Here is an 18,298-nt window from a genome sequence, read left to right as displayed (position 1 = left end):
CAGAGACAATGTGTTGATTAAACCTTTTGTAAAGACTTAAAGCCAAAGCTTGTGGAGTAAGAGCATGCAGCCTCTCTGATGCAACAGTTAAATACAGATTCCTGACAGTGTTCACTGATGATTGTTCTTTCAGGCCCTATTATCACCTGGCATTCATGTGTTTCTGCATCATCAATACAAACATTACCCATTGTCTAATGAGCGTATGTAAAATTAATCATGAGTTGTAGTGTCTGCAAATCAATCCCATTGTGTATCAATTCAAAAAGAAGTGAAAAGGCCGAATCGCTGTAGCTAAATACCTGCTGTCCTTTTGTATTTATATTTTAATATCTTGTATATATTGCTATATGCAGTTCTTCTTTGCAACCCATTTTGGGCCAAACTTATATGCAGTTTTATAACAATGGAAAAATCTTCTGTCTGACAACTTACTGACATTCAATCATTTCTCCAATCGACTGCTTAGTGTGTTTTACAAAAGGAGAAGCAGATGCAGAAACATCATTTATAATATCCAGTTACTGATATGAGCAGCTTGAAATGTAACTAAGGTAACATACTGAGCTTATGGTCAGTTAGATGTACGAGCTTTATAAAAACAAGCCGTGTCAGTTAAAGTCTAAAGATGAAGTGTGCAACGGCACTTTAATAAATAGATATCCAGAATTAGAATTAATATTTGTATTTACTGCCAAATGTGCTTTACAAGCAGAACCAGGCAAAGAAATAGTTTTTATACTGTAGTTGTAAATTGATGTCTGTGGATAGGAGCTGGGCCAAACCTGGTTAAGCTCTTTTATCAGTCATTTGCTTTACTGGCAAACTTTTATATTACTGCTATAAAAGGGTCACAAAAGGGTTGTTTGCAATCAGAAACAAAACACGGTGAAATGCGATGGGCAGTGGTGCAATTTTTAAAAGAATTGTTCAAGAAGATGGATGGATGGATACTATCTCAAGTTTGTACACTTTGTTGTCTTGTATAGTCTCTTTAAATTAAAATTCAGCCTAATCTGATTCTGTTAATTTATAGAATTTTAAGTATAAAATGTAATATTTTATACTTAAATTGGTTTCAGAAAATGCGGGCTTAGTTATGACCACATCAGGTCATTGTAGTCAAATGTCAGATGGGGTTTCCACTGTGACGGGCTGTGTTCTACCACAGGTAGCGAGCTGGGTGGGTCTTTGTGAGTCGTTTTGCAGCACAAAAACTACATTTGTGTCCATACACTTTCCACACAAATTTAATTCTTCTTTTGCACCTGTCCTAATGCACACCCACAGAGACTCACTCTCTTCTTGACTTCCACAGGTAGCTGAAAAAAAAGCCCTGAGGCAGAACAAAGGAGGGTGTCCAGAGAATAGAAATGTCAAATGCAGCGCAGGCAGCCGCCGTTAAGCCCAGAATCGCACTCTTGCATGCACGGCCACTCTCGGCTGCTAAATGCTAAACTAATTGTGATCCATTCCTGCCTGAAATGATTTGGAAACCATTAGAAACAAGTGTTGAAACTCGAAATGGGATTATTTGGGTTGCATCGCACAGCAATTTAGGAGCCAATCAATAGACAATGTGCTTAATCTAACAGATTTCAAGACTCATTGTTCACTGGAGGTCTGGCGAGTGAGACGGAGACAGGACAGAGTGGGACTTGCTGAACTGGAATCACAACATGAAGCCATCTTTAGATTTAATTTTATCTAACTATAAATGTGATGTTATTAGCGTATAGCATTATATTACTGTGTATTCAAAATTATTTGTGTTGAAATGAAAATGTTTACTTTTGTAGCAAAATCATCAGTACTACTAAAATGCAGGATACAGTTATTCACTGTAAAGATGAGCAAATGAAAATGCAGGAATCTAGTACAGATTTATTTCTTGTAATAATAAAATTTCACAGTATAAAAATTCTGTCTTTATTTTAATCTAAAAGACTTAAACCATGTTGAATCACTGTGCAGAGTTCAAACAGTGAGGTCATAATATTGAAATGTACTGCTTTAAACAAAATGTCCCAACACAAAACTGTAAGAACGCTCACAGCCTTTTACATATGGATTCAAAAAAGACCAGAAATATATTTTATTAACTCACTGGCTCTATTAGAAGCCAAATTTAATAGTTTGGCACACAGATTAGAAATTTTGGGATTTTCTCCCAACCCTGCAATTGGATTGGCTCGAGCCTCTTTAAGTTGGACAGAAAACATCTGTGATCAACAACAATTTATCACGGCTAATCTTTCTGTATGATTCAAGCAAGATATCCTCATTCTTGTTTTGTAGCTTTTCCAAAGCTGATTTGGCCGGCCTCTATGCCCCAGGTCGTGTTCTAACACCCAGTCTGAGCTTTTTGGCATTCTCCAGCAGCTTCAGTTCCTTCTTTCCTCTGTTGCCAAAACTCTCCCAGTTCATGCCAAAGAGCTGTCCTGTGTCGTGCTATGATGCCGCCGACACTGAAACTTGCAAGTCTATTTTTGATTTCATCTCTCCATAAAATTAGATGAAAATTGTGTTTCCTCTATCTGCCTTTTAACAAACTCTGACTGTTGTCAGCAAATGGTCCTTTATTGAATCTTTCCTGACTGTGTCTACAGTTTGCAAAGAAACCCTCAGTGTATTAATGTCAAAGCCAACTGTGTTCCTACAGACTATGAATATACAGTTTTCAAATGTCTCTATAGTTTGGGGGTGAGGGTAGAAAGAGACGGGGAAAGGACGTACAATTAGACTTATACTCTGTAATTAGTGCAACAAATGTATGATATTAGTTAAAAACATATATAGTGCATCATCAAAAAGGGAATTCTGGAAATATTTGATGATTTAAACACCTTTAAACTAGTAATACTTTTTAATAGACTCCAGTAGCCACTACCGTTGAGGACATGTCATGAATTGATTCATGATGCAGAGCACTCATGCAGTATACCATCTTGTATAAGTGGAACTATTATGCCTTTCTACTGTCTAACAGTGCCAAAATCTCAGGCTTCAGACTGCTTTAAAAATTCAAGTTCTAAAGTTGTTGTTTTTTTCTATCTTTGCCTCTTTCTGATGTCATACAGAGAGGATATCCTTTACGATGGTCCTCAGGTACAGAGTTGTGGTTGTGAGCTCAGCAGGCCCTCGGACCAGCTGTTTGTGAGGGGCAGCCAATCGCACAAAAATGGACCTATTTGGAGCTGTAACCTTAAAGGGAGAGGCAATAAACTGAGGTTCCACTAAGGTCCAACACATGATGCATTATTATATTTTTGAACAGTGAATCATGCAAAACTACCCTGCTAGATTGTAAGTTTAAAATATATAGAGGTAGAAGAGAGCATAATAGGCTATATATATATATATATATATATATATATATATATATATATGAACCCATTATATATAACGGGTTTTCATGTTACATGTTATTATGGTGATATGGTGGCTTTGTCCTTGAGTTGTCAGCCTGTAGAAAGAACACAGTGTACAGTTCCTCACATCTGAGCCACTCAGCTCAGTTTACAATGCTCTTATTACCCTGAAAATTAATATATTTTGTTTGACATCTGTATTAACAGCAATCCAGCTGAAGAAAGAAACCTAACCTAACCGTACAGAATAACTTTGATAAAAAAAGGCTTTTCACCAGAACCCGCAATGGAAATCTGTAAAACCAGTTCACACTTTATAAAATACTATTCGAAATGTGATGGATCTTAAGCTAGGCAATAGCTCACCTCCATATTCAACATTTCACTGCGACTCTGAGAGATCAACAAGTATGAATTATGCATTTTGAAACTTAAATAGAAAAATGTAAATCTGCGTAAAGTAATCTGGTTTGATTCGAGATAATTGTCAGTGTTGGAAGAAAGTAATTTTTCCCTGTTGATGTTTTTAATGATCAGATTAACATGCATATCAAAACACTCTTTATAGTTCAGCGTGGATCCTACATTTAATCCTATAAAAAGTGGAAAATCACTGACTGTGTATTTCAGAGCTGGATTCTGGTGGCACACGATATCTTATTGTAGCTGCTCATTCATCCTGATATGCTAATGACACCGTGAATAAGCCAATGGGATTCAATTCCCACAGTCGGTTACTGTAACCAATATTTCTGTCAGCATATCCTGTGAGGACAAATTGGGAGCATGGTATTGACAAAAGCTAATTTGGTGCAAGAGCCCTCAGAGTGGTGGACTTCATTTCTCTGGGGCCCAGCAGGCCAGACCATTTGTCATCATTATCATTAGCAACAGGAACTGAATAGAATAGAATAGAATAGAATAGAATAGAATAGAATAGAATAGAATAGAATAGAATAGCCTTTATTGTCATTGTACAGAGTACAACGAAATTGGAGTGCCACTCCCTTGGTGCAAGTTTCAATAATAAATATAAATGTAAAATATAAAAAGTACAAAAAACACAATCGTAAGTACTCAAACAATAGTATGTACAATATATACAGGATAGCAGCATTAATATAATGACAGTATGAATAGCAGCATAATATAATGACAGTGACGGTATGGAATAGGTTCAATTGTTTTTGTGCTTATTTACTACGGTGATAGCTCTGGGAAAGAAGCTATCCCTGAATCTGTTTGTCCTGGTTTTATGTGACCTGTACCGTCGGCCTGACGGTAATAGTTCAAACAGTTGGTTGCTGGGGTGAGAGTAGTCCTTGATGATATTGCCAGCTCTGCTGAGGTACCGAGAGTTTGCAGTGACCTCCAGGCTGGGCAGAGAGCAGCCAGTGATCTTCTGGGCTGTGTTGATGACCCTCTGCAGTACTTTCCTGTCTGCAGCTGAGCACCCTGCATACCATGTTGTTATGCCGTACGTTAGGATGCTCTCTATGGTGGCTCTGTAAAATGTCACCAGCAGCCTCTCCTCCAGGTTGTTCCTCCTGAGCACTCTCAGAAAGTGGAGACGCTGCTGGGCCTTTTTAACCACCGCTGTAGTATTTGCAGTCCAGGAGAGGTCATCAGATATCTGCACGCCCAGAAACCTCATGGAGTGTACCCTCTCCACACAGCTCCCGTGAATGTAAAGTGGGGCCGGGTCTGCTCTGCCCTTCCTGAAGTCCAAGATAAGTTCTTTAGTTTTCGTGGTGTTCAGTTGGAGGTTGTTAACTGAACACCACTCAGTCAGTCTGTTGACCTCATCTCTGTAGTCCGACTCATCCCCCCTTGAGATGAGTCCAACCACTGTGGTGTCATCCGCGAACTTTATGATGGTGTTTGAGAGATGGGTAGGGGAGCAGTCGGATGTGTAGAGCGTAAACAGGAGGGGACTCAAAACACATCCTTGTGGAGACCCGGTGCTGAGTGTGATGGTGCTGGACCGGTGGGGGCCGAGTCTGACAGACTGTGGTCTATTTGTCAGGAAGTCCTTGATCCAGAGGCAGATGGGGGTGGAGAGTCCCAGGTGAGACAGTTTCTGGACCAGGATCTCCGGGATGATATGATTGAATGCTGAGCTGAAGTCCAGAAAGAGCATTCTCACATAGCTTCCTCGGTGCTCCAGGTGACTCAGCGCAGTGTGGAGCGCTATGGTGATAGCGTCCTCGGTGGAACGATTTGTCCTGTAGGCAAATTGGTGGGGGTCCAGAGTGGGAGGCAGACCGGCCCTGATGTGCTGACAGACCAGTCTCTCAAAGCACTTCATCACTACAGGCGTAAGTGCAACAGGCCTGTAGTCATTTGGGCTGGCCACAGCTGTCTTCTTGGCGATGGGGATGATGGTGGAGGTTTTGAGGCAGGGCGGGACGGTGTTTGATGACAAAGAAAGGTTGAAGATTTTAGTGAAGACTCCGGTCAGTTCGTCAGCACATGCTCTGAGAACCTTTCCATGTATTCCATCAGGACCTGCCGCCTTCCTGGGATTCACTGACCTTAGAACACACCTCACTTGGTGCTCCCTAAGTGTTAGTGTGCCAGTGCTGGGGGCGGGTGGAAGTGGTGTGGCAGCTGAGGGCTTGGTCGTCTCAAAGCGGGCGAAGAAACGGTTTAGATCCTCAGCCAGTGAGGCATCAGTCCTAGATGTTGCCTGGTTATTGCTTCTGTAGTTGGTAATGTGATTGATCCCCTGCCACATTTTTCTGGGGTCGTTGACCCATGTGCCTACTGCTAAACCCCAAAATAACTGTGCTGTTCCACGTCCACATATTTTTTTCCTCAACAGTAATAAAACCGTAGACTTATTTAAATGAGAAACAGTATTTATTCTGCCCCTGAGCTGCAAATCTCAGCAGAGAAAGCGACTGCCTATCAGAAAAGCATCCAGCTGTAGGCACTGAGGCATGACTTCATGGACGGACACACACCGCACAACAAGGACAGATCTGGATGGCGCCTGTTAAGAAAGTAAATCCCAAATCACTCGCAGGGACACGTAAATCTGAACGGGATGGCCCTGATTCACAATCAGCCCGAGGCAGGCGGCTCTTTGCCTGTGAGCAAAGTACAAATCCACCAAACTGTGTGGCCACATCCTCCTCCCCCTCTTGTTCCCCACTAATCCGTTTTCAATCATGCACTTTTTGGATTATGCTTTTCTGTAATTCTTCTCAGGTATTGTTTTATAACTTAATATGATATTTCAATTTGGGTGAGTTGGGTTATGGGTTTAGGACACCGTGCAGGATTGGATAAGCAGCAGAGGTCTGCAGGCAGCAGATTGGAGCGGAGGGTTAGTGCCCGACTGAAAGGAGCACGATAAACGTTTGACACAAAGTCCGAATGGAGCAGGTGCATAATAGTGGTGAGGCTGACCTGATTCAGTCTTTTCCAAACGCATCCCACCCGGTGACGTGAGCCCTGTGTTGGTCCTGACACTTACTCACTGTCTCACCTCCAAAGAGACACATAGATGCTTTACATAGCAAGCTATGACTCCCTGTCATCACTAAAAGGTGATTAAAACTTGAATAATAGTGATTAAAATGAGATTCCCTAAATTTCCTTCCTCAACTTTTTGAATGTTTTATAACCAAACAATATGAACTCACCCAGTCTCCACACAACTCTGGAGGAATGTGGAGATTTGTGATATTTAAAGCAATGCAACAGTGTTATGTTGAGTTAAACATTAATCAGCTTTGGTACTTTACCCACTGCCGTTATTGCATTTAAAAACATTGTAGCGCCTCATGTATTTGTCAGTGGCACAATCTACGACAGCGCTTTCAGTGTCTGTAAGTATGAATTGCAGAAAAGTGTGTAAGATGTTTTCATTCTTGTTCATGTTCAGAATACTTCTGCCACTATCTTTCTGACACAATTTGACTGGTTTGTGTCATTTTGAGGATTTTGTATTCTAAATTAATTTTTAGTCTTGTTTTTATTAGTTGCAGTTTTATGTGTCTGCTCTGTCTCATCTGTTAGCATTGTTCCACTGTCTCTGTCATATGTAGCGCAAGTCTTTTTGCTTCTGTGTTAACCATTTGCATTTGGTTTGTTTCCTGTTTTACTTTGAAGGTGTGATTTCTTTCACATCTTGTGTTAGTTTTACTTGCTGCTGTGTGATTATCCTGATTGTTTTCACCTGTGTGTAATTTCATTGCACCTGTGTCTCATTCCCCCCTCTTTTGTGCTCCCAACCTGCCCAGTGTGTTTAAATAGTCCCTTCTTCCTCTTTGTCCTTGTCAGACTGTTTGTCAGCTGCATTGTTATGTTTCTGTTTGGCCTCCCTGTGCATACCCTCTGTGATCTCCTTGTGCTTCTGGGTTACTGATTATTTAACCCTTTGGTTTACTTTCTGCCCTAGCATGCCCTCTCTTTAACTTTTACTATTACTTGCACTATTCCTGTATTAATAACCTGCCTTCCTCTCCTCCTTCCACCCCATTGACTAACGGACAGACTCTTCTGGATACCGGCAACATTACCGTCCATTCAACAGGTGCAAAAAATTCAATACATCCGTCCCTGGCATCCGCCAGACAGGGATGTGCAAAAACAGCGTAACTCATCAATTTACTAATAACCATCATGAAGAAGAAGAAGAGGAAAAGGAAAACAAAACTTAACAGCACATAAGTGAAGTGGTGAGATACTGGAAGAGTGGGCCTCGTGATTATTGGTCTCTTAAGTAAAGAGCCATCTATTGAACCCACTGATGGATTTGATGGCACATGGTCATTTTGTCCTTGAATAATAATACTCCTCCACATTCAAACACACCCTCCTTTCATTTCCCTTGCTGACCTTTAGTGCGTCTTGTTCGTCACAGCCTTACCTTAACATGTTAACATACACGGGGTTATCTCTTAGTATTCAGGTACTTTAGCCTTTTATTGGCGAATGGCTTCATTTACAGAATCCCTGTTCAAACCCAGTCTGCGTGAGCTTAGTGTTTTTAGGCCTTGAATAAAAGACAGAATAGGGCTTAACAGTCTGTAGATGAGCTTCAGAAATGTATTGTGAGTCCACATTTTATATGGTGTCTTTGTATTGAGTCAATAAGTGGGAATTTAATGTGCTCTTTGGTAGCTTTCCTCTGCGCTCTCCTCTTTCTTGTCGCTGAGTGAATTAGAAAAAGAGGTTCATGTCAGGCAAGTTGCCCTTGGGCTCACAGAAGAGAGGGAAAAAGAGAGAGGCAGCTGCATGAAGAGCTGTCTTCTCAGGTCAGATGGTCAACACTGTATCCTTAACCTTTCCACAGTGACACGAGTAAAGTGAGAGATGAATTAATTGACACTGGAACGGTCCCATGAAACAAAATGTTTCGTGGGCCATGTTAGAGTACTGGATTTGATAGGGTTTATTGATTAGTGACTCAACTGACTTATTGTTGAGATTTCTAGCCTTGAAAACTCTGTTTCTGACTCATATGCTGCCTTGGAAGCCCACTCCCTCAGCTGTAACTGCTAAAGATGCAAGACAAGTGAGCAAATAATGTAATATTCTCCAATTTGAAAAGTAAAAAAAACAAATCAGGCAAGAGTTGTTTCACGGCATGCTTCTGTTTGATTTATCAGTTGATTGACTTGCTTAACCCCTCTAGTGTTGCAATATGTTGTCATTCACAGCTTATATAATCCATTGTTCCAGCTCTTTGCATAGCAGTATAAGTTTTACATGTTTGTCTACTCAGACGGTACACCTTTGACTTTTAACAACGTGACTTTAAGCAAACAAAACACCTCTCTGGAAGCAGCTGCTCGAAATGAAGACTAACAGAATTACTGCCAGCCGTTTTTCCATAGAGCTTTTTTCTTTTCCCACTCAGTAGCGATGCTCCTGTTTCCAAAGTTTTAATGCTGTCACATATTTAGACAGTGCATTTCCTACTTAAAGCCATTTAATTGTAAAAAAAAAAAAAAAAAAAAAATTAAAAGAAAATTAAAAATTAAAGAATATGTATATTTCTGTTCATGGTTGCACTCAGTAGAATTAAACTTCAGGTGAAAGCCAGTTGTCAAAGCCTCACCACCTCATTGTGTCTGAGAGCAGTGGGTCTGGCCACTCTGCCGTCTCCGAGGATCTTCTTTTTTTTTCTTTCTTTTTTTAAGGGGCCACTCGAGGTATCTCTGTGTCTCTCCTTTTTTTTTTTTTTTAATCTTTCTTTCTTTCTTTTTCTTTTTTTTAATAACCAAACGATTTAAAGATACAATTACTTTGTGGGATTTTCTCCTGGAAAAATCTCCACCTGTGTGTCCAGGTCTAAGTGACGTTGCGTCGGTGCAGGGAGCTCCTCTCCATTCCCCGGGAGCGGCAGAGACAAGCGGGTCGCGGAGTGTGCCGTTCTCGCGCCGTGCTAAGATGTCCCGTTTTAAAGCGGATTTATTTGTCTGCAACAGGCTACATTACCGGCTGCTACCGACGGAATGAACCACCGAAGCCCAAGGTGAGAGGCTCAGGCAGCCGATTTATTTCTTTAATTGATGTCCAGCTGGATGGAGGGGCGCATAAACTTTTGAAGCTTCGCTACGACGCGCGCCAAGTGGGCAACCAAAAGGTGCGTCGTGATAAGAGAAAGTAAGGCGACTATTTTGAGATCACATGCTATTTTTTTTTTTTACCTTTCAGGTTCTCTTTGCTGTGCTTTCATTCGGCACCACACTCTCCCGTGCGGAGAGATGCTCTAATAAAAAGCGGTACCTTTTCTGTGGTACATCCAGTATGAGATCAGGTGTAGCCTGAATGCCGCTGTCCTACTAAGAAAGTGCTGTTTCACACTTTCTTTGAACAGAAAGATTTATCTTAAAATCTTGCTCCAAATCACTTGTATACGTTGTTTAAAGGACACGTGGATGCGCTGTAGGTGCACAGAACCAAAGCAGGAAGCATTTCCACGTCTAACTCGAAACGAATCAGCACTGCTGCGTGCCGATATTCCCACTTTAAAGTCAAACTAAAAATTACAATAACGCTTGGCAGACACTTGTCATCAAATACTTTTTTTTTTCTCTCAGGCTCTTTGATCGATATTTTAAAAAAGAAGAAAAAAGCCCAACGAACGTTTTCTATGAAGTCTGTGTGTCTGTTCTTTCCTTTTAACCACATCCTTGAACATCACCAGCCTTAACACAGGTTGGTTTCGGGTAGGGGGTGACTAGGGGCCTGTCTTGGCCTTTAGAGACTAGATAGACTGTAGACACTCGTTCAACTGTAAGGCTGTCAAGCTACTGTGAGGTTAACCTGCGCGCCAAGTGTCATGACCTGACTCCTTAACATCCCGTCTTCTCTTGCTCCTTGTGTTAAGGGGTGATAATACAGAACACACTGGGCGCTAACTAAATAATAATTATTATTATTATAATTTTTTTTAAAAAGTAGGTTATGAGATCCTTAAATTAATATAAACAACGTTGCTTCTTCACCCACAGGTGTTAAACTTCGAATGTTAAACTCTGATAAACAGATTTTTGTATTATTTATATCTAAGTAATCCCACGGACGTATTCACCCACAGTAACTGAGTTTTAAAATTTTAAAATAGACACTTTCAGTGGAGCCTTCGCCCTTATTTGTTCATTTCCATTTTTTTTTCAGTCTTGGTTATATTATGCTAATCTGTCCCAATTTACACGTATTTGGAATTAAAACAGCCCGTTTAACGAGGCGGGACCAGTGAACGTATGGTACCACTGTTTTTATTTGCGTCAGAGGGATTTTGGAGCAATTACGCACCATTTTGAATAGTTACAACACACATTAAATTCGCTTTACTAGAACTATAGCTAATAAATCTAATTATAAATAAGATCCTGGCATTTCAACACGTTCACACTTCACAATGGCTTTGCATGTGAAATCAAAAGCACAAATATTGTTTTTTTCTTCTATTTTTTTCCTCTCACATGCTCGGATGGCTGTTAAGTAGTAATCACCAAGAGTATGATCCCCCCCTCTATTTTGCCCGGATGCAATCATTCCTTTGAGACTATATTCACGCCCACATTTGTTGGATAATTTAACTCGATCAGCCGACTCGTGTGAACTCAACCAAACAAGGTTCAACTACAGACAATCCCCCTCCCTTCTGAGTTTCTAACGGGTCCCGAAAGAGGATTGTGCGTGTTGATGTCTGTGAAGAAGGGGTGTGGGTGGGGGGTGGAGGAGTATGTCGAAGTGGAGAAGGGCTGGAGGGGTGTGGAGAAAAACCATAGGTATGCGTGTGTGTGGGGGGGAAACACGCTGAGTGTGCGTCTCATCTAATAGAGCCTCGGAACGCATTATCTTCCCCGTCATCTCCGTCTGTGCGGTTGGTGCTGCGCCTTGCTGGGGAAACGGCCAGGAGAAGATGCGTTGATGCGAGCGGATATTCTCAGCAGCCGAGACTAATTGTCTGTGATTCATGTCCCTGTTGAGTGGCTGAAACCTATTCATAGCCAGGGAGAAGGAGAGAAAGGGGAGAGTGGGGACGGGATCCGCGCAGAGATCCGCTCTCAGCAGTCTTTGGAAATATAGGAAGCAGATCGCAGAGAGGAGGAAAGCGCGCCAGCAGGTCAAAGTTTCTTTCGCGGTACTGCGTGTGTGTGCGTTTGTGTGTATGGGATGGGGTGGGGGGTTCCCTTTTCCGTGGACATCATTGTGCTTCAGGTTTGACACCGTGATGGAATGACACCAGAAAAGAGGATGATGGACACTTTGGCACCGGAGTCTTGCTCAGAGATCCCCCGCGTTTCCAGCAGGCGCGGTGCTGACCGAGCCCTCAGGACGGTGATCAGTCATTTGTTTTGAAGTGGCAGGAAAATCCTCCTCTTGATTGAAACAAGAGCGAGAGATGGTGCGCGCAGCGATTCCTCGGAGACTGACGTGCGTACTCATCACGTTCCCGTTAAGGAGCGCGTCTTAAAGAGCTTCATTCTTCGTTCATGTTCATTCTGCTGCTCTGAACTTGTTGAGCGGCGTTAAAGAGCAGCGGGACTCCCAGAGAGGCACTCAAAGAAATGTGAGTTTTCCATTTGCTTGTGAAGTTTACTTTTTCTTTTGTGCGTTGAGGAATAATTTTTACACTCCGGTTAATAAATTCTAACATTGCTGGAAGTTGGTGAGTCTGGTTTATATGCATTTATCTCCAGCAATAAACAGCTAAGGATGGGGCAGGCAGCTGTTGGGCTTTGGTTTCTGGACAGCTTGACAAAGTTTAAAGCAAAGAAGACGTGTTAACATGTAGAAATAAGGTGCCCTTGAATTCATCCAAAAACATGACACAATTTCCTCAGGTCATTTTTTAGAGGCGCCCCCTTGTGGAACTTATTACAACGTTCTTGCTTCACTGCCATGTATAATTATATTAGTGTCACGCTGCAAGCAGTTACTCCACCTTTAATGCATCCTTGTGTTGTCTCTTGCATTTAGAAGCTTTTTTGGTATATTTGGTTTAGGTGTTGGTCACTTTTGCACATTTGGTAGCTCCTGGTGTGATTTAAAGATGCTTCCTAGCCCAATGAGTGACACCAGGTCTGTCACAAAGCAGTATGTGGCAGTACAGTTATGCTATTTTTTTTAAATAATAGTTATAATCTTCAAGACTAGAATGGCTTCACCTTGAATTAGTCTAAAAAAAACCCCTTGCTGTTTTAAGCAGATGCCTTTAACCATTATCATTAAACATGAGCGCTCTTTGGTTCAGGCTCCATCCAAATTCTGACTGGAGGATCACAGTGTGCATTGGAGGGTTTCTGGATTTAGTTTACACTTCATACACAGCATCAGCTACACTTGTTTTTGGCATAAATGAGTGACTGATATCAGATTTGAAGTCACTTTGTGCTTTATGTGCTTTGTCATTTATATCTAATGCTATCAAAAACTCGTAGGTAACACTGAGCCATCATTTGTGTGCTCCAAGCGTCTGTCGCTTTAAACTGTGTGACTATTCCAACCTTTTCACAATACTGTCAGCTTGAGAGAGCTACCTGGGTGAGCACATTCTTCAGAGCTAAAGTGGACATTTTGAGCATCGAGACATGTCACTGTGGTTGCAGAATAATGTGCTAGCAGCCTTTTTAGGAAAAGTGTCTTTAATAATGCATAAGGTGTTCCTGTGTCGCAAAGAGAAGCATGCTCGGTGGCGAGGGGAAGCAGAGAAAAGGAGGAGGGAGGGAGGGAGCAAGTAGGAGTGATCTTGTCTCACTGTCTCATCGGGTGCCCCACGCGCTGCTCTATATGTGCAGCTGGAGTAACTGACGCCCGAGGGCGTTCAGCTCGACTTGGGTCAGCATCGCCACAGTCACCCTGTCAAAAGTGCTGCTCCCGCACACACAGAGCACACAAGGCAGCTTGAGCAGCTCAGAGGAAGGGGTGGGGGTGGATGGAAAGAGGGAGTGATGGAGGACGGTGGCGGATACAGCTGGTGGAGGCAAGTGAAGCACGTCTTCTTTGGCCGTCAGGGATTTGTGCGCCTTCAGAGGCCTGACCTGTCTGGCTCCAGTAGATGCTTGATTCAAAGACAGACTGCAGCCACATCCTGTTTAAGGAATGATTACCTTAGAGTTCCAGCATGGCTTTTTGATAGCCAGCACTATCCAGTTTTCACTGCCTATTATCTTGTCCATTTTTCACTTTTTTTATCCTGAGGGTGGGAAAGCTTCTCGGAGAAGAGCAACTGAAATTCTTAACGAATGAACATCAGGTTGACAGAACTCGTGGCTCTGTTCTTTTATTGCATCTGGTTCCGTCAGACATTTATCACACCAGGAGAGGAAAACAAGGGCCAGTGCAAGCCCAGTTAACAAAAACAGGCAAATTATTTGTCTAACCCCGCAGCGGAGCTTTAACTCTGAGCTCTTGTGAGTCAGCCCACTCATCTCCACCACACAGTCTCTTCATAGCTTTCAGCACTCCACCCATTTGCTACCTGTCATCATTATTAAAAGATCATAAGCCTGCCAATTGAAGGTGGCGACATTTTCAGAAGTGGAAAAAAAGTGCTAAGTGATGGACTGAGTCGCAGGCAAGCTCACTCGCATTATAGGCGTGCTCACATGAGCGCTGGTTGTCATGTTTTCAGGGCCATGCTCCACTCTCCGTATGTTTATTCATGAGGACAGCGGCCCTATTGGCAGGTTGTTAACAGGCAAGATTAGGGATTCTGAAAAAAAGCAGGCAGAGAAATCTGGTGAGCGGCGCGCAGAGAGCAGGCAGGAGGGTTTTTTCTTTCCTGAAGCCTAGCCAGCTTCTATCTTTATCTATCTTTCATCTGTTTCCGACTGTCTGCCATCCTGTCTTTCTCCCCTTCTCACTCCTGCGTTCTTGTTTCTCTTATAGTAAGGCACTGGTAGGGAATATGAAACAGGTGGAGTCAGAAAAGATGAAAGCAGGTAGCGACAGGACAGAAGCAGGGTCAGAAATTGCCCTTGAAAGTGCATAAAATGTGTGAAATTAAAAATGAAAGGCAGGAAAATAGCTCAAATATCAGCTGTAAGCTCGTAATTTTTCCACCGCACCTTGTCCTGAGTGCACCCTTTAGAGCTAAAGTGGACACTTTTTACATTTTGGGACATTATTACTCATCAAATTGCTTTATAATGTGGCAGGTGTGTAAGTACTGCCCCCTGTGGGCCATTGTAGATGGTTTGGAAGCGATTATGACCTGATAGTTCTTTTTGGTTGGGTGACAAAATGGCCTCTTTTGTTCACAGGCGGACTAAAAAAAAATAAAAGAAATGCTGTCCGAAGCAGTGGAGAATGTTGGCAGTCAATCGCAGGAGAAAATGCTGAACCCACACAAACCACTGGTCAACAGAAATGAATTTTCAATATAAACAGAAATTAGAAAGCGGAAGAATGGGGAATTAAAGTGGGACAAAAGCACTGGATTTAGATTCAGACGTACACATTTAGGGCTAGAGTGAGAAAAAAGGAAGAACTACAAACTGATAAGGAGTCGTCCTTTCATTAGTTTATTTGACAATGTGCATGGTTTACAAGTTACTCCCACTAGTAGTGAAGTGCAGCTCTGGGGACATGCACGTAACTTTTTCCTTGTGATGAGGATAAACAGTCAGTGCTCGTGTGCTCCTCTGGGATGAAATGGAAGAGGACGCAGAGGGCCGTTTCTCAGCCCCAGAGAGAGGTGTTCAGTTGGGTGAAAAGGCTGCTTTTGATGGGTGGTGACCTCACCAACCGAACAACCCCATCCCAGTTCTACGGGGCCTTGTGAAAGATTCATGTGTCTAAATATAAAAGCTTGCAGGTTGCAGCCTGGCGGGTTGATGTCTACAGTCCCCTGATGTTTCAGACAGGCTGTGAGGAACTGCTCTACTGTATGTGGTTTATGACACTGCCTGAACAAGGCTCTTGAATACGTTGCTATTTTCCCCGGAGTGACTAACACTTTTTGTTTCTAAGATTTTTTTCAAATCACACTCACACTTCTGTAAAGACCTTTAATAGAAGTTAAAACTGCTTTTTATTTCCTCTGCCCCACCTTAAAATCACTGCTTTAACGTCTTGAAGTAATTTTTCTTTACAATCCAGTAGTAAGCATCTGTTGTTCTCCAGGCTCTGTGTTCAACCCATTCAGGTTGACATATAGTAACTGTGCATTAAAGCACCAACACCTTAAATATGTTTAATTTCATCGGGTTTGTGTCATTATGGAAACAACTGAGTGGAGACACAGCGCAGGGATTCATTTGGACAAAGCAAATCCTCACATATAACATTTTGGTGAAAACTTTTGCAGTAAATGATGGCCTGAAGTCTTTGTCTCGCAGATATCAGCAGATGCTTGATGCTCTCTCCGGGCTTCACTGTAATCTCCTTGAGCTCGTGGGTTCTGTGGGGTGTCTGCTCTCAGCCAGTGGAGGAAATACCTCGTCTTTACTCTAAAATGTTCTTTGGTTGTTTAGGAAAACAGTCTTGCTGGATGATGACAAATTTTCCAGTTAGGTTTAACCCATCAGTTGAATTTGTGCACCTCTGCATCGTGTCATGTGTGAAACAATCAGTTCCACCGGAAGCATTTTAAGACAAAATAGCTGCAACTTCCATGTTTGATGCTCTGGGTGGAGCTGCTTATTTTTTTAGTTTTCCTGTCTTTCTTCTTTCTACGTTTAGACAAAACTTGCTCCCTCATTTCATACGCTTGTGCTCCAAAACTTTCTTTTTGGATGTTTATGTGAGCTGCAGGTGGCCTTTCTGCTTTTGAGGCTTACCGTGGTTTTGCATCTTGCAGCAGGTCCTCTGAGCATCTGCAAGAAGTCTTCTCTTGATTGTTGACACTGCAACCTGTGCACACACATGCTGGAGTACCTTCTTGACTAACTGCACAGTCATAAAGGGTTTTTCTTCAGCATGCAAATTAAGATCTGTTCAGCTCCCAGACTTGTGCTCTCCAGTCTACTGGGGTCTTTGCGTCATTCTCCCGTACAAATCTGCTTTTCAGAAAATGAAAACTTCTTTAAATCCTTATGTAAGATTTTTGAGACTTATTATGTTGCACGGTCTGCCCTAAACCCCTCATGTTCACTAAAAAGTCTACCTTCAGTCTAAATGGCAACTCCACTCCGACCCACACAGTAGGTCTTTTGCACATACAGTCATATTGAAACAACGTCCCTGCTGAAGAAACAAAGAAACAGTTATTTTAACTTAACAAAACAGAGCAGAAGCAAAATAATGTATGGCTGTATGTGTAAAAATCTTAATAATTCAATTTCTCAATCTAATGTTCATGTTTTTAAGCTTACTGCTATTCAAAACGTGCTCCATTTGTCACTGCTTTACTAGGATGTTTGGCCTTCAGTATATTTCACAGTGCGTGCGTGTGTGTGTGTGTGTGTGCTGTTTATATTTTTACCTTTTGAAAGTTTCTTTATGCTCATTTCAACTCGGTTTAACCCATTTATGTTGATGCTGGAATTTGATCAATTCTTTCACACTGATGAAAAGTGCGAGGCTACAGTGGCAGGGTTTCTTAACTTTAAAAAAGCAAAAGCACTCGTGGAAATATGGTTTCCTATGATTAAAGTTTTAAAAATGTATGCTCTTAATGACCAGAACGATGAAAGGACAATACATTCTAAAAAAAAGGTTTTCCAGAGCAGAAAGAAATAATGAGAGATGTAGATGGAGTTTGGGTTTGCGTAGAATTGTATTCCGATCAGCTAATAATGTGTTTAAAATGATAATGTGACACAAATCTAGACGAAAAAAAGAAATGTGCGATACAAGTATGTGCAACTACGTAACTGTCAGACTTGTCAGCCCAAATCTGTTTCTCGCCATATCGAGATTTTATTTTATTTGGATTGATTTTAGGAATTGTGGAAAAAAATAAAAAAAATTATGAGAAATGTAAGTTTGAGTGTAATTCATGCTGCCACTTGCAGAGCGCTATAGAGAGCAACATGGAGAATAACAGATGCCAAAGCAAATTATATGCTGCTACTTTGTTAGGGAAGGCTTCTTAGAAAGCTGCGTCACAAGTGGAGCAATGCAGTTACTGACACTTGTGTTGTTACCGCAGCAGCTCATGCAGATTGGTTCTGGTACTGTCTGGATACGCAAATCTGATCCGATCACTGGCAAATACGAAAGTCAGCAGTCTGCCCTTAAGACCTGATCTGAGAAACAAATCCGATTTGCCTTCAGTCACAACAATGCCAGAGTCAAGGATCTGGAGGTAAAGCTAATTAGTGCGATTGTTTAAATGTTTAAAACTCCAAAACCAATTCACTCTGTGAATTCAGCATTGCCTCTCAAGCCTAGAAAAGAACATGATGCACATATTTGGTGTCGCACATCTACAGCGTGTGAAGGTGCTCTGTTGGTAGCTTTGTATCCCTACAGCCAGTGTGCACTGGTTTATTTTCAGTACTTGTCCAAAC

The 18,298-nt window shown here is 41.8% G+C and overlaps 1 protein-coding gene across 6 annotated transcripts in view; it reads left to right on the top strand.

Annotated features, from left to right (window-relative positions):
- Nucleotides 1–8,795: 8,795 nt before the first annotated feature.
- The window catches only part of ntng1a (netrin g1a), a 125,760-nt gene continuing 116,257 nt past the window's right edge, over nt 8,796–18,298 (top strand). For 2 of the 6 annotated variants that reach the window (XM_026179215.2, XM_026179213.2), the window contains exon 1: nt 11,616–12,411. The gene's annotated coding sequence lies outside the window, so the exon portion shown is untranslated. Of the gene's footprint in view, nt 9,862–11,611; nt 12,412–18,298 lie in introns of those variants that run through there. The other 4 variants (XM_026179214.2, XM_026179212.2, XM_080305936.1 and 1 more) reach the window with 3 other exon arrangements.

This window comes from Astatotilapia calliptera, chromosome 9 (assembly GCF_964374335.1).
Source record: "Astatotilapia calliptera chromosome 9, fAstCal68.1, whole genome shotgun sequence".
In the NCBI taxonomy this organism is placed as follows: domain Eukaryota; kingdom Metazoa; phylum Chordata; class Actinopteri; order Cichliformes; family Cichlidae; genus Astatotilapia; species Astatotilapia calliptera.
This window is presented reverse-complemented; position numbering and strand designations above follow the sequence as displayed.